Consider the following 12,089-nt stretch of genomic DNA (forward strand, 5'->3'; position numbering starts at 1 on the left):
AATAAATAAATAAATTTATATATATATATATATGTCTTTCACTGTACCTCTTTGAAATAGTATTTTTAAAAACTTAGAATGCTAAAATGCCTTCTTTAAGGCCACACAATATCTCTGTGTTGGATACAGAATAAAAACAGGGCTTTTAGACTCCTATTTCATAGGTCCACTTCCCAAATTATATTTCTGAACTTATTTTCCATGAAATTGGAGTTCTGTACAAGTGTCTACCAAATAAACTCTCTCTCGTTATCATTTGAAGTGATTACCTTGCTGGCTGATGAATAAGAATATTGGCAATTTAAAGAGGCAGAAGTCAAAATAATTATTGACATTAAACTGAAGATTGATAATTATTAATGTAATAACCCTGAAGAATAGAGAGCAAATCAATTTATTAGCACTCATTTTTTTTTGTCTCATGTGTCAATTCTTAATATTTATTTGCTTAGAATTAGTTTCTTATTTTTAGTATTATCTTTTTTGTGTTTATTTTAATAATAAGGTACCTACACATTCATGTTTACCTTTCCATTTTGCCTACTGCTCTAGAGGATCTTCCAAAACATTTATTATTAGCATGGTGACAGATCCTCCTTAAGGTAATGAGGGATCATAATTTAGAGTAAAAATGTAAACAGGGACCCAGTGTCTGAAGAGACAGTTAAAGAACATTTGGGGCATATGAGCAAGTAACAATGCAGCAAAGAGTTTCCTTTTGTTTTACTTAAGGTATATATCCTAATCAAGAGTTTTGTAGGTGATATAAATATTATGAACCCAGAGTGTGTTATTTAGTATTTAGTATTCTGAGCTGTTTTTGTAATAAAATATTCTTTGAGGAGGGAGATCAATTTAATGCAAATATTTCTGACAACTCAAAATATATTGTACCCAGATGATATTATCTGGGTACCTAATCAACCTTATGTGTTGGAGACTTGTAAAGATTTTGTTAAAAGAGACAAATGGTGCTGTTATAATTTAAAGGCATGTTTAAATCATGAAGTTTACTTTATTCCTCATCTGCCAGGTAAATAGAAATATCCATTCACAACATTTTGAGATCTCGATTTATTTAAAAAAAAAAAAAAGACTGAGCTAGGCAGAAGTAGTAGTTCCTTGCAAAGGAGCTTACATACACACACACACACACTCCCCACAGTTATCCACGCATCACTTTAAATAACACGACTCTGATTCACATCCACACTTGTGTGACGATGGAATACATCCCAAGCTGGGTTGACGCATCTCTTCCTTGGCATATTTGCTTTGAAGCAGAGAGAGTCATCGCGGTATCTGTCTTGTGGCTGAAGCTCAGAGGGGTTCATTGTATTTCCTGTCGTGTGGTTCTGCAGAAGGAAGGAGAGAAACAAACTGGATACGCATAGGGGAGAAGAGTGGACAGAGAAAGGGGTCTCGCCTCATCCAGATTCATGCTTCCCGTGTTTCCTGAGGTCCAGCTGCATCCCCATTCTTGGGTTCTGAAATACATATTGACATTCTCATAATATTTTTTCCCTTAAACCATTTTGAGGGTTTATTTTTGTAAGACAAACTTTTTAGGAAAATGTTAGTATGTATTTAGATGTATTTTAGTATATCCAAAATATGTGCTCCAACTGGAAAGACTTGAAGACTTGTCTGAAAGCAGATGAAATGTCAGTTTATTCAGCAGGCAATGTATTTAGAATGCGATTATGAAGTTACCCTATTTTTTTTTAATAAGCCTAATAAACAGTAAAGTGCATTAGAGGCCCTTGTCACAGCTTGGTTGGAAAAGAAGACAGAAAACACGCAAAGGCAGTTAAAAAAGCTGTCACATGGTGGAGGGATTTTCTTCCCTGTGGCATTTTCAAATAATAAAGTGGATGCCTGACATTTGGGAGGAAAATTCACAGGAGATGTATCTAGAAATTCTTCAAATACTCCATTCCTAGAACTCTGCTCTAAAACATACGCTTCCCAGCTTCTTTGTCAATGTAATGGAATTGATGATATCTGTTCCTGGATTTACTGTGTGGACAGAATGAGATTGTGTAGGGAATGGGGTACAAACACACCCAGGGTGGTGGGGACCCCTGGAGACCCGAGGGTCTCCTGCTTCAAATCAAGGCCCTGTCATAGGACAATTAATATTTCCTTCATGTATGGTTCACAAAGAACTGAAGCATGAATGTTCAATCTGCCCCATGATTTTAGCATTTAGGAAGACTCTACATATTCTAAGCGTGGGGACTGACCCACTTGGTGCTGTGTACTGCCTCGCTCTAAGTGGGGGCATTCCCAGACGTGGGGCTGACACAGGTCAGATGCAGTTGACAGGAGTCTGTCTCAGAGCATGGCACTGGGTGCATCGGAGGAGGGCATGGTTCATGGACTGGCATCCGAGGACCACTTAAGAGAACTGCAGTGAAGTGTGTTGAAGGGCTCCATTCTGCTAATATGTATCAGCAGGAAAATCTATGTCCTTATGGCCTTTCCACTTATACACCTCCTTGGATATTTTTATTCATCAACATGTAACCGGATATCCCTTCTACCTCTGCATTCTGAAAGTCAGAAATGGAGAAATTGTTTTCTGGAGTCCACTTTAAGAAATTGTTTATTTATTTGGCTGCACCAGGTCTTAATGTGAGATCTTTCAGTTGCAGTATGTGGCATCAAGTTCCCTGACCAGGGATTGAACCTAGGCCCCTTGTATTGGAAATGTGGAATCGTAGCCACTGGGAAATCCTGGAGTTTACTTTTATAATTATAGTCTTAAGTCCTTTCTGTGTATTGAATGTATGACTTTCCAAAGGGTCCCATATATACATTTAGCTACATCCAGAACCTTGAAAATTATATGGTATGATTTTGTATCTATTTTGTACAAATATTCCATTGGATTTCATTTCCTTCTAAAAGTTCTAAGGTCAAAAGTGTTGCAAAGAGTTTGTTGTTAAGTGTTCTGCAGGTAGAACAAAACTAGATTTCTATTTTGATGCCTTAATCCTTCCACAGCTGTGTGGGACCCAATTTCCAGTAGGGAAAATGTCACATTTAATATTAGAGGATCATAGCTCCCCCTCCTGGAACTGTGAGGTTTTTAAGTCCTGCTTTGTTTTCTATTCTTTTCCTTGCAGCTGATGCTCTGTATCTAAGTTGTGTCCGACTCTTTTGTGACCCCATGGACTGCAGCCTGCCAGGCTCCTCTGTCCGTGGGATTCTCCAGGCAAGAATACTGGAGTGTGTTGCCATTTCCTCCTCCAGGGGATCTTCTGAACCCAGGGATCAAACCCACATCTTCTTCACTGGCAGGTGGATTCTTCACCACTGAGACACCAGGAAAGCCAATTTCCCCTCACTGGGTTAGACTCAACCCCTTGTAATCACGAGGGGAAACCTTCCAGGGGTTCTCAGCCTTCATTCTTTAGGCCATTTCTGATGAACTCGTCAGAGCCAAGAAATTTCACGTGGCATGTGGTCTCCCAGATGTCTGATCTCTGTGATGACCGAAGTGTTCTGTATGTTACTATCTGATGTAATAACCAGTAGTCACTGGGAACAAGTGTGCACTTAATGCTAATCAACTGAGCTGAATGAACTGGTGCAACTGAGGAACTGAATTTTTAGTTCTATTTAATTATAATTGTGCTGTGCTTAATCACTCAGTCGTGTCCACTCTTTGCGATCCCATGGACTGTAGCCCACCAGTCTCCATGGGATTCTCCAGGCAAGAATACTGGAATGGGCTGCCATGCCCTCCTCTAGGGGATTAATTTCACTTTAATCATCTATATGTGGTTAGTGACCACCAGATTAGATAGTACTGTTTGGACACTAATAACGTCTCTCCAGTATTTGCTTACCATCAGCTGGAGAGTTGTCATTTTAACCACACTTAGCAATTTCCCTGACTGGTGGGGACAGGAAGCTTGCACCATGCTCTGCAGAATTACCCTTTATTCTTTCTACTGGATCACTTCACCGCACCTGCCTCCTTAGAGCTCAAGCCACGGCTGGGTGGCACATACAGCTTAGACTTATTTTCTGCCTCATGGCATGGATTTGCCCTGGCATCATTCAAATAACAAGGCCAGGTCTGAATTTCTCAGGTGTTGTTACCTGTAGGAAACTACTGCCCTGGTTTGGGTGACATGTTTCAAGCACAGCCGGATCAGAGAAAACAAGTAGAACATGCGGCAGTGGGCATCTCGACTTTACTGTAGTCTGAACCAACTGGGAGAAACATACACTCTAAGAAAACCCAGTTGCCACACCCTCAGCCTCTCCTCCCAACTAGACTGTTAACCATAAGATCCCTTTATATGAAAATTCTGGAGCTTTCTCAAGTGAGCCTGATTTGCATGAAAATGGTTCACTAGTTTTCCTCTAAATAGAAAGTCCTTCTAAAGCAGAATGATGTAATAGATAACACGACTTTCCAGAGACATAACAATGTAAGAAGTAAGGATGTACCTGCATTTTTATGAAACAGTGACTAATGTCCTAAAATAGACCCAAAGCCCATGATGGCAAAGACTTCCTTCACAGGTGCTTAAAACACGGTAACAGCATTACTTAATATTGAAAATTGTTCTGAGACAGTTCGAATGGAAGACATGGTGCAAAGAAGGTTTATTGCATTATATGGTATTGATCCAGTCTTATTCTATCACACACTGAAATTGTGCATTTGATGAAATAGATACATTGTACTGAGAGATTCAGGAGAGCTGAGAGGTACTTTGTGAACAGATGGACATTTCAAATTCAAACTTTTCCTTTACTCAGATGGAGAAGAAATGGGATCATTTACAGGATGAATAAAAGGAAGCAAAAAAACCAGTGTAAGGCTCTGGGGATTGTCATTACTAGTTTCTGACACAAGAGGGAAGCAGAAATTAACTCAAGATTCTTCTGTATTTGTTATCCAAATTATCCACACATAAGCATTCTTCATATAGTAAAATAGACAAATATAAGTAAGATGGCTCAATGCTCCCATGATGAGAGTTGGTTATTGTTTGAACATCAGAAAGAGAATCTACAATACCTGTTTTTGCTGCCAGGGGGAGATTCTAGAAGGCAATGCACACATACTTATGAGAATAGAAGTCAAACAAATGTGGACTCATCATGGCTCAAGGTCATAGTAACTGGGTGACCTCGGGCAAATTCCAGCTGTTCTGAAATCTGGTTTCTTTACCTGTAAAACTGGGATATATTCACTCTTCCCATAAGCCAGAACTGTTGCAAGAGTTCCATAATATTCTGTAGGTGGGGGGCACAAGTTTCAACACAGGTAAAGTTCCCATAAATGGTAGCTTCTGTATTTCTTTTTTTACAAAGTTCATATTGGTCACCATTCTTGTGAGAATTAAACAAAAGCATTTCTCTAGAAAGTTGGGTTTTTTTTTGGTATTGTGTACAGAAACTGGTTGCTGTCTGTGTGTGTGTGCATGTGTTGGGGGGTACTTCCTGTTTCTGGGGAAATTAACTTTCAACCCTCTCACTTTCCGACACCATTGCCACCTTCACTATTTTCTTCTCTCCTCAGCTGCTGGTAAATGAGAAGAAACCTTTCAATTTCAGGTATGAGTGTTTATGTGTAACCTGGGGGCTGGGGAATCTGGGGGCATAAGTCTCTTAAACATATAAGCCACAATTTGCATCTCAAGGAGGAAGGTGGAAAAATTTGGATTTGGTGACATAGAATGAAAAGAAAGAGATCTGAAGCATTCAGAGTTTAACCAAGTTGAAAACACATTTCACAACTAAACAAAAATGACCAAGCCATACCATTTTAAATGTGAAAATTTTCATGCTAAAATAAACTTTGTCCAGTATTATATCGATATTATTTATGATTATCCTCCCCATTTGAGAAAATTCTCTGTTTACTATAGAGTATAAATCAAATTTGGGCTTCCCTGGTAGCTCAGTCAGTAAAGAATCGTCCTGCAGTACAGGAGACCTGGGTTCGATCCCTGAGTTGGGAAGATCCCCTGGAGAAGGAAATGGCAACCCACTCCAGTATTCTTGCCTGGAGAATCCCATGGACTGAGTGAGGAGCCTGGTGGGCAATAGTCCATGGGGTCACAAAGAGTCGGACATGACTTAACGACTAAACCACCATCAATCAAAAGTGCCAAAAAATCTCCAGAGGCAATGCTTCAAACATGAAAACAGTAATTGTTTTAAAGTACATTAAAGCCTATTCAAACAAAAGATAACTGTGAATAATTATTTTCTCTAGTCATCAGAAGAGACTCTAGAGAGAGCCCATAGTTGGCAAGAGTTGACCCTATATGCCCACAAAGAAACACTGGCTACTTCATGTAATTGCAATGAATTATACTGAACTTCCTTAAAATTCTACCAGGAAGCTTTCTATATTCACCAAGAATTAGTGAGACTTTACTCATATTCATTTGTCCTATGATTTCCTTTGCTTCATATATTCGCACATGAAAAGATAGGACATTTCAGCAAAGAAACAAGATAAAAAATCAACTGGAAGTTGTAGAACTGAAAAAATACAGTAACTATAATGAAAACTTACTGATGGAAGGAGAAGTCAAACTTCCAATCAATGAACTGGAAGATAAAACAGAATAATTGTATAAAAAAAAAAAAAACACAGAGGGAAATGTGACCATAGGTCTGACATTCGTGTCGTCAAAGTCCTAGAAGGAGTGGTGGAGAAACAGAGTGCTGCTGAAAAAGTATTTGAAGAAATAATGGCTTAAATTTTCCCATTTTGGAAAGAGACATAAATCTACAGATTAAACTAGCTGTGTGACTTCCAAACTGGTTAAACCCAACTGAATTCTTGCCCAGATGTGACTGAATTTCTCAAAACTAGAAACAAAGTGAAAATGAAAACAAGGAGAGAGAAATAGCACTTATTAATAGGAAGAAATAATTCAAACAGCAGTGAATTTCTCATCAGAAACATGGAGGCCAGAAGGAAGAGTGCATGATTAGTAAGAGCATTCAGTAAATGTCGGGGGAACGAGGTAAATATACAATGCAGGTTTGGGGTTCAACCCCTGGGTCAGGAAGATCTGAGCATGCACCCACGCGCAGGGGTGGAAAAGAGAGCCATGACATAAAGCTCACATCTTGTACAAGAATTAAGACAAAATGTATCATAAATGCAGATGAAAATGTAACGCTAAAGACATTTAGGAAAAAATATGTGAAAAAAAGACTTTGGGACCTAGGGCTAAGTGAAGACGTCTCAGATACAACACACCAAAAGCACATTCCATAAAAGGGAAAAAAAAGCAAGTTGGGCTTTATCAAAATTAAGTCCTCTTCTGCTCTGCAAATTACCCTGTCAACAGGTAGAAAAAACAAGCCTCAGATTGAGAGAAAATTTTTTCAATTCTCATCTCTAACAGCAGTTTCATATCTAGATCTCTAAACAACAGTACAAACAACCCAAGTAGACAATGGGTAAAAGACATAAAGTGCCATTTCATTGAAGAGGATATAAGGTTGGTAAACATGAATATGAAAAGGTTTTCAAGATGATTAGCCATTAGGGAATGCAAATTTAGACCATGATATCATTAGAAACCCACTAAAAGAGCTTAAAAAAATAGTGACGCACAGAATGCTGGTGAAGATTCAGGTAAACAAGATCTCTCATATGTTCGTTGCTGGTGGAAATGTAAATGGTACAGCCACCTGGGAAATTCTTTGGCAGATTCTTTTTAAGATAAGCATAAGCTTGGCATAAACACCGTAGTTATACTCCTGGACATTGATCTCAGAGAAGACTTACATCTACACAAAAACTTGTGTGCAATTATTCGTAGCAGTTTTATCTTTAACAGCCCACAACTAGAAACAACCTTGATGTCTTTCCACAGGTAAACAACTAAATGAACTGTTTCACCCCCAGGTGAGGCTGAAAGAGGAAAGCAAAAAAGCTGGCTCCAAACTCAACATTCAAAATACTAAGATCATGGCATCTAGTCCCATCACTTTATGGCAAATAGATGGGGAAAAAGTGAAAATACTGGCAGATTTTATTTTCTTGGGCTCCAAAATCACTGCAGACAGTGACTGCAGCAATGTAATTAAAAAGCACTTGCTCCTTGGAAGAAAAGACATGACAAATTTAGTGTATTAAAAAGCAGAGGCATCACTTGTCTGATAAAGATCTATCTAGTCAAAGCCATTGTTTTCTCCTGTAATCATGTAGGAATGTGGGAGTTGGACCACAAAGAAGGCTGAGCACCAAAAGAATTGATGCTTTTGAATTGTGGTGCTAGAGAAGACTCTTGAGAGTCTCTTGGACAGCAAAGAGATCAAATCAGTAAATCCTAATGGAAATCAACCCTGAATACTCATTGAAAGGACTGATGCTGAAGCTGAAGCTCCAGTACTTTGGCCACTGATGCAAAGAGCTGACTCGTTGGAAAAGACTGATGCTGGGAAAGACTGAGGACGGGAGAAGGGGGCAACAGGGAATAAGATGGTTGCATGGCATCACTGACTCAATGGACATGAGACTGAACAAACTGCAGGAGATAGTGAAGGACAGGAAAGCCTGGCATGCTGTAGTCCATGGGGTCTCAAAGAGTTAGACATGACCTTAGCAACTGAGCAACAACAACAACACCCACCACAAGAATACTGCCCAACAGTAAAAGGGGATTAGCTATTGACACACACAGCACTGTGGATGGATCTCATGGGTGTTATGCCAAATGGAAAATAGCAAACTGAAGGTCACAGTCGGTATAATTCCATTTATATAACACTCAAAATGACAAAAATGTAGGGATAACGGCCAAATTAATGGTTTCTAGGGATTAGGGATGATGGGGATCAGGGGCATGTGTTTGACTGTTCAAGCAGGAGAGAGGTCTTTGGGGTGATCTGATCATCCGGAATCTTCATCGTGATGGTGATGTGAACTTATACACCTGATACAACAGCTCAGAATTATACACCCACATTGTTCCAATGTTAACTTCCTTCTTTTGATGTTGTTCTATGGTATGTATGATGTCACTATTGGAAGCAACTGGACAACCCATATAGATAACCTCGATATATACTCTTTGCAACTTCCTAGGAATTTTCAATTATCTCAACATTTTAAAATTAAAAATTTTTTAATATATTATTTTTTAAGAATTTTTAATATATTTTAAAAATTTTTAATGTATTATTTTTTAAGAATCAAGTATTATAGCATATGCTCTTCTGTATTAAGCTTTTAAAAATATGTATTTATGCCTTTATTTGACTGTGTGGGATCTTTAGTTGAGGCATGCGGGATCTAGTTTTCCCTACCAGGGATTGAGCCCTGGCCCCCTTCACTGGGAGCATGGAATCTTAGTACTGGACCACACATGGAAAGCTCTATAAAGTCATTTTTTAATGGTACAAATATTTTTATTTGGGAAGACGGGGAGGGAGGCCCCAAAGAATGGAGCCAAGAGCTCCACTGGGAGCTTCCCATGCCATTCCAGTCTCTGGGTAGAACTTTTCTAGGGACTGCATCTCAAATAAGACTTACCACAAGGTGATAGAACTGAATAGGGCAGCCTGCCACAAAACCTGCCTCACCCCATGTAGGGTGTTGGAGAAAGGAATGGATTCTGAGTGAGCGATCCAGTATTGCCTGGGTGTCAGTGGTCGTGGATGCCACCTGGGTGTATTACAGGGTCTAACCAATGACCTCAAGAACTGCTTTCTCTATGCCCTTATCTCTTGGTTCCCAGCTCACGGCATTCAAGCCAAAAGTGTCCTGGAGGGGAGCTCAGACAAGGTGAAGTGAGTTCCTGGTGTCAATCTACCTTTCATCTGATAGAGCACCAGTATTTGGAGTGGAAAGGGTGGGTGAGCTGGGGGGATGCAGAGACCCATCCAATGCAATGTCCACTGAGTCTCACACTTTGGCTGAGTCTCTTTGCATCTAGAGCAGAACTGGGCTTATCTTCTCGAAGTTCAAGTGGACCTTTGTGCTCACATAGTTTAAACAGAACAGGTCCCGGTCAGAGGGATGGGGGCCGCCATCACTTAGAAAGAAGAGTTGTGTCATTTGTCAATGTCACATTGGTAAAGCAGTGAGAATGTTAACTCTAAACCGCTGGGCAGTCAATCTGGATGTGGAGGGCAAATGCGGTAGAAAGAATGAAGCTCCAGGGGTATCTTCCCGAGGGTGTTCCCTAACCCTTCTCGGCACTTAATCCCAGAGATGGTGGAAAGTAGAGCCTGATGGGGTTGGCGTGCTTTGATGGGGAATTACACTGCTTTCCAGGTAAACAGGCCTGGAAGGAGAAAGGGAAGCAGGGCAGACAGGACTGGTGCAGCAGACTGGCCCGGCTGTGGACCGAGACAGACCGTGTGGGGTCTTCCACGGTCCGGTCCACTTCATGCAGGCGTCTGCACCACGGAGGTCCGGCTGCAAGGTTGAAGAGGCCCGGGACAGTGACACAGCACCCCCCAAAAGGCTTGTCATGATGGGGTGAACCCCTGGGGAGGCAGGAGTCTGGACACTTCTGGACTGGCGTTTGGAGCACGAGCCCCCGCTCGTCTGGAACACTGCTTCCGAGTGCTCCCTGGGGAAACTGAGGCAGAGAACCAGTCCTAGGGGTTAAATTTCTATTCCCAGTCTACGTTCTCATCTTGTTCTTAGTTCAGCGGCAGAGCGCAGGCAATCAACACTGTTAGGGTCTGAGAAACAAGACTTTATGGGCTTTGCTTATCACCATCGGTTATCTCGGTTCTTAGTCATTGTTCAGTTTCCCTCTCCCTTGGGAGAGGGTTTTTTCAACAATATCAAAACACTTCAAATAGATAGAAACACTAGCAGTAAGAATTCCCATCAAATTCCCTTTTTTCTTTCACTCTGGAACTCAGCGTCATCATCTAGTGTAAAAAAATATGCTGGCCCTGCTGTTCTTGCTAGTTATCTCTTCCTTCTACTGCCTCCTGCTCTAAAGAGGAGAAAGAAACGATTCTGGAAACTCTAATTGGATGGTAGGTTCTTTCCAACCCAGGCCAGAGGTAGTCATTAGTTTTAGCGACTTATGGTTCAATAAAAACTATCTGTCGCAATGCAACAAGAAGCTCTCTCTTTCAGGGAACACAATTTTTTTTTTTATTCAAGCTGCATTCTCTTCCAAAATATCATGTCAATAGAAATAAAAGCACATTCCTTAAACAACAAAAGAAATGGTGGGTATATCAAGCTTTTTGCCCTGAGATTTTTGTATTCACTCTCACATTTCTTAGTTGACACACACCCTATTGAGCCAAAAGCCAGAACAAATAGTCCAGAATGATCGTGGAATCAAATCTCAAATGATCTTATGCCTCCACCAAGCACTGTTTAAAGGTTAGTTCTAAAAATATCAGACACTTTGACAGAAGGCGCGTGGGCTAAGTTGTTTCAGTTGTGCCCAGCTCTCTGCGACCCTATGGACTGTAGCCCGCCAGGCTCCTCTGTCCATGGGATTCTCCAGGCAAGATTACTGGAGTGGGTTTCCATGCCCTCCTCCAGGGGATCTTCCTAACCCAGGGATCGAACCCATGTCTCTGACATCTCGTGCATTAGCAGGCAGGTTCTTTATCACTATGCACATCAAACTCCCTCCTCTTCTTGTCTGTCATTCTTTGACTTTTTATATTATACTTAAAACCCTTTTTGTTTTGTATTGGGCTATGGCCAGTTAACAATGTTGTAATATTTTAGGTGAACAGCAAAGAGACTCTGCCACACATATACATGTATCCAGGCTGCCACATAATGCTGAGCAGAGTTCCACGTGCTATACAGAGGTCTTCTGTTGGTTATCCATTTTAAATATGGCAGAGCGTACATGTCGATCCCAAACTCCCTAACTATCCCTTCTTCCCATCCTTCCCACTGGCAACCATAAGTTCATTTTCTATGGAACTCATTATTATCTTGGCTTAGACGCCTGGGAACAGTCAGGATCTGTTTTGTTGCAGAAGGAATAACAGCATAGCGCTATAGAATTGGGTGTTCCTGACCTTTGAAGCAGATTTATGAAACAAAGCAAGCAAAAACTGTAAATATTTAACAGCACATGTTACCAGTTTTTGGA

The 12,089-nt window shown here is 40.5% G+C and overlaps 1 long non-coding RNA gene across 1 annotated transcript in view; it reads right to left on the reverse strand.

Annotated features, from left to right (window-relative positions):
• Positions 1–1,106: 1,106 nt before the first annotated feature.
• The window catches only part of LOC139036469 (uncharacterized), a 37,152-nt gene continuing 26,169 nt past the window's right edge, over positions 1,107–12,089 (reverse strand). The window contains exon 3 of the long non-coding RNA XR_011489223.1: positions 1,107–1,355. This is a non-coding gene — a long non-coding RNA (uncharacterized lncRNA). The remainder of the gene's footprint in view (positions 1,356–12,089) is intronic.

Source organism: Odocoileus virginianus, chromosome 9 (assembly GCF_023699985.2).
Source record: "Odocoileus virginianus isolate 20LAN1187 ecotype Illinois chromosome 9, Ovbor_1.2, whole genome shotgun sequence".
Lineage (NCBI taxonomy): Eukaryota > Metazoa > Chordata > Mammalia > Artiodactyla > Cervidae > Odocoileus > Odocoileus virginianus.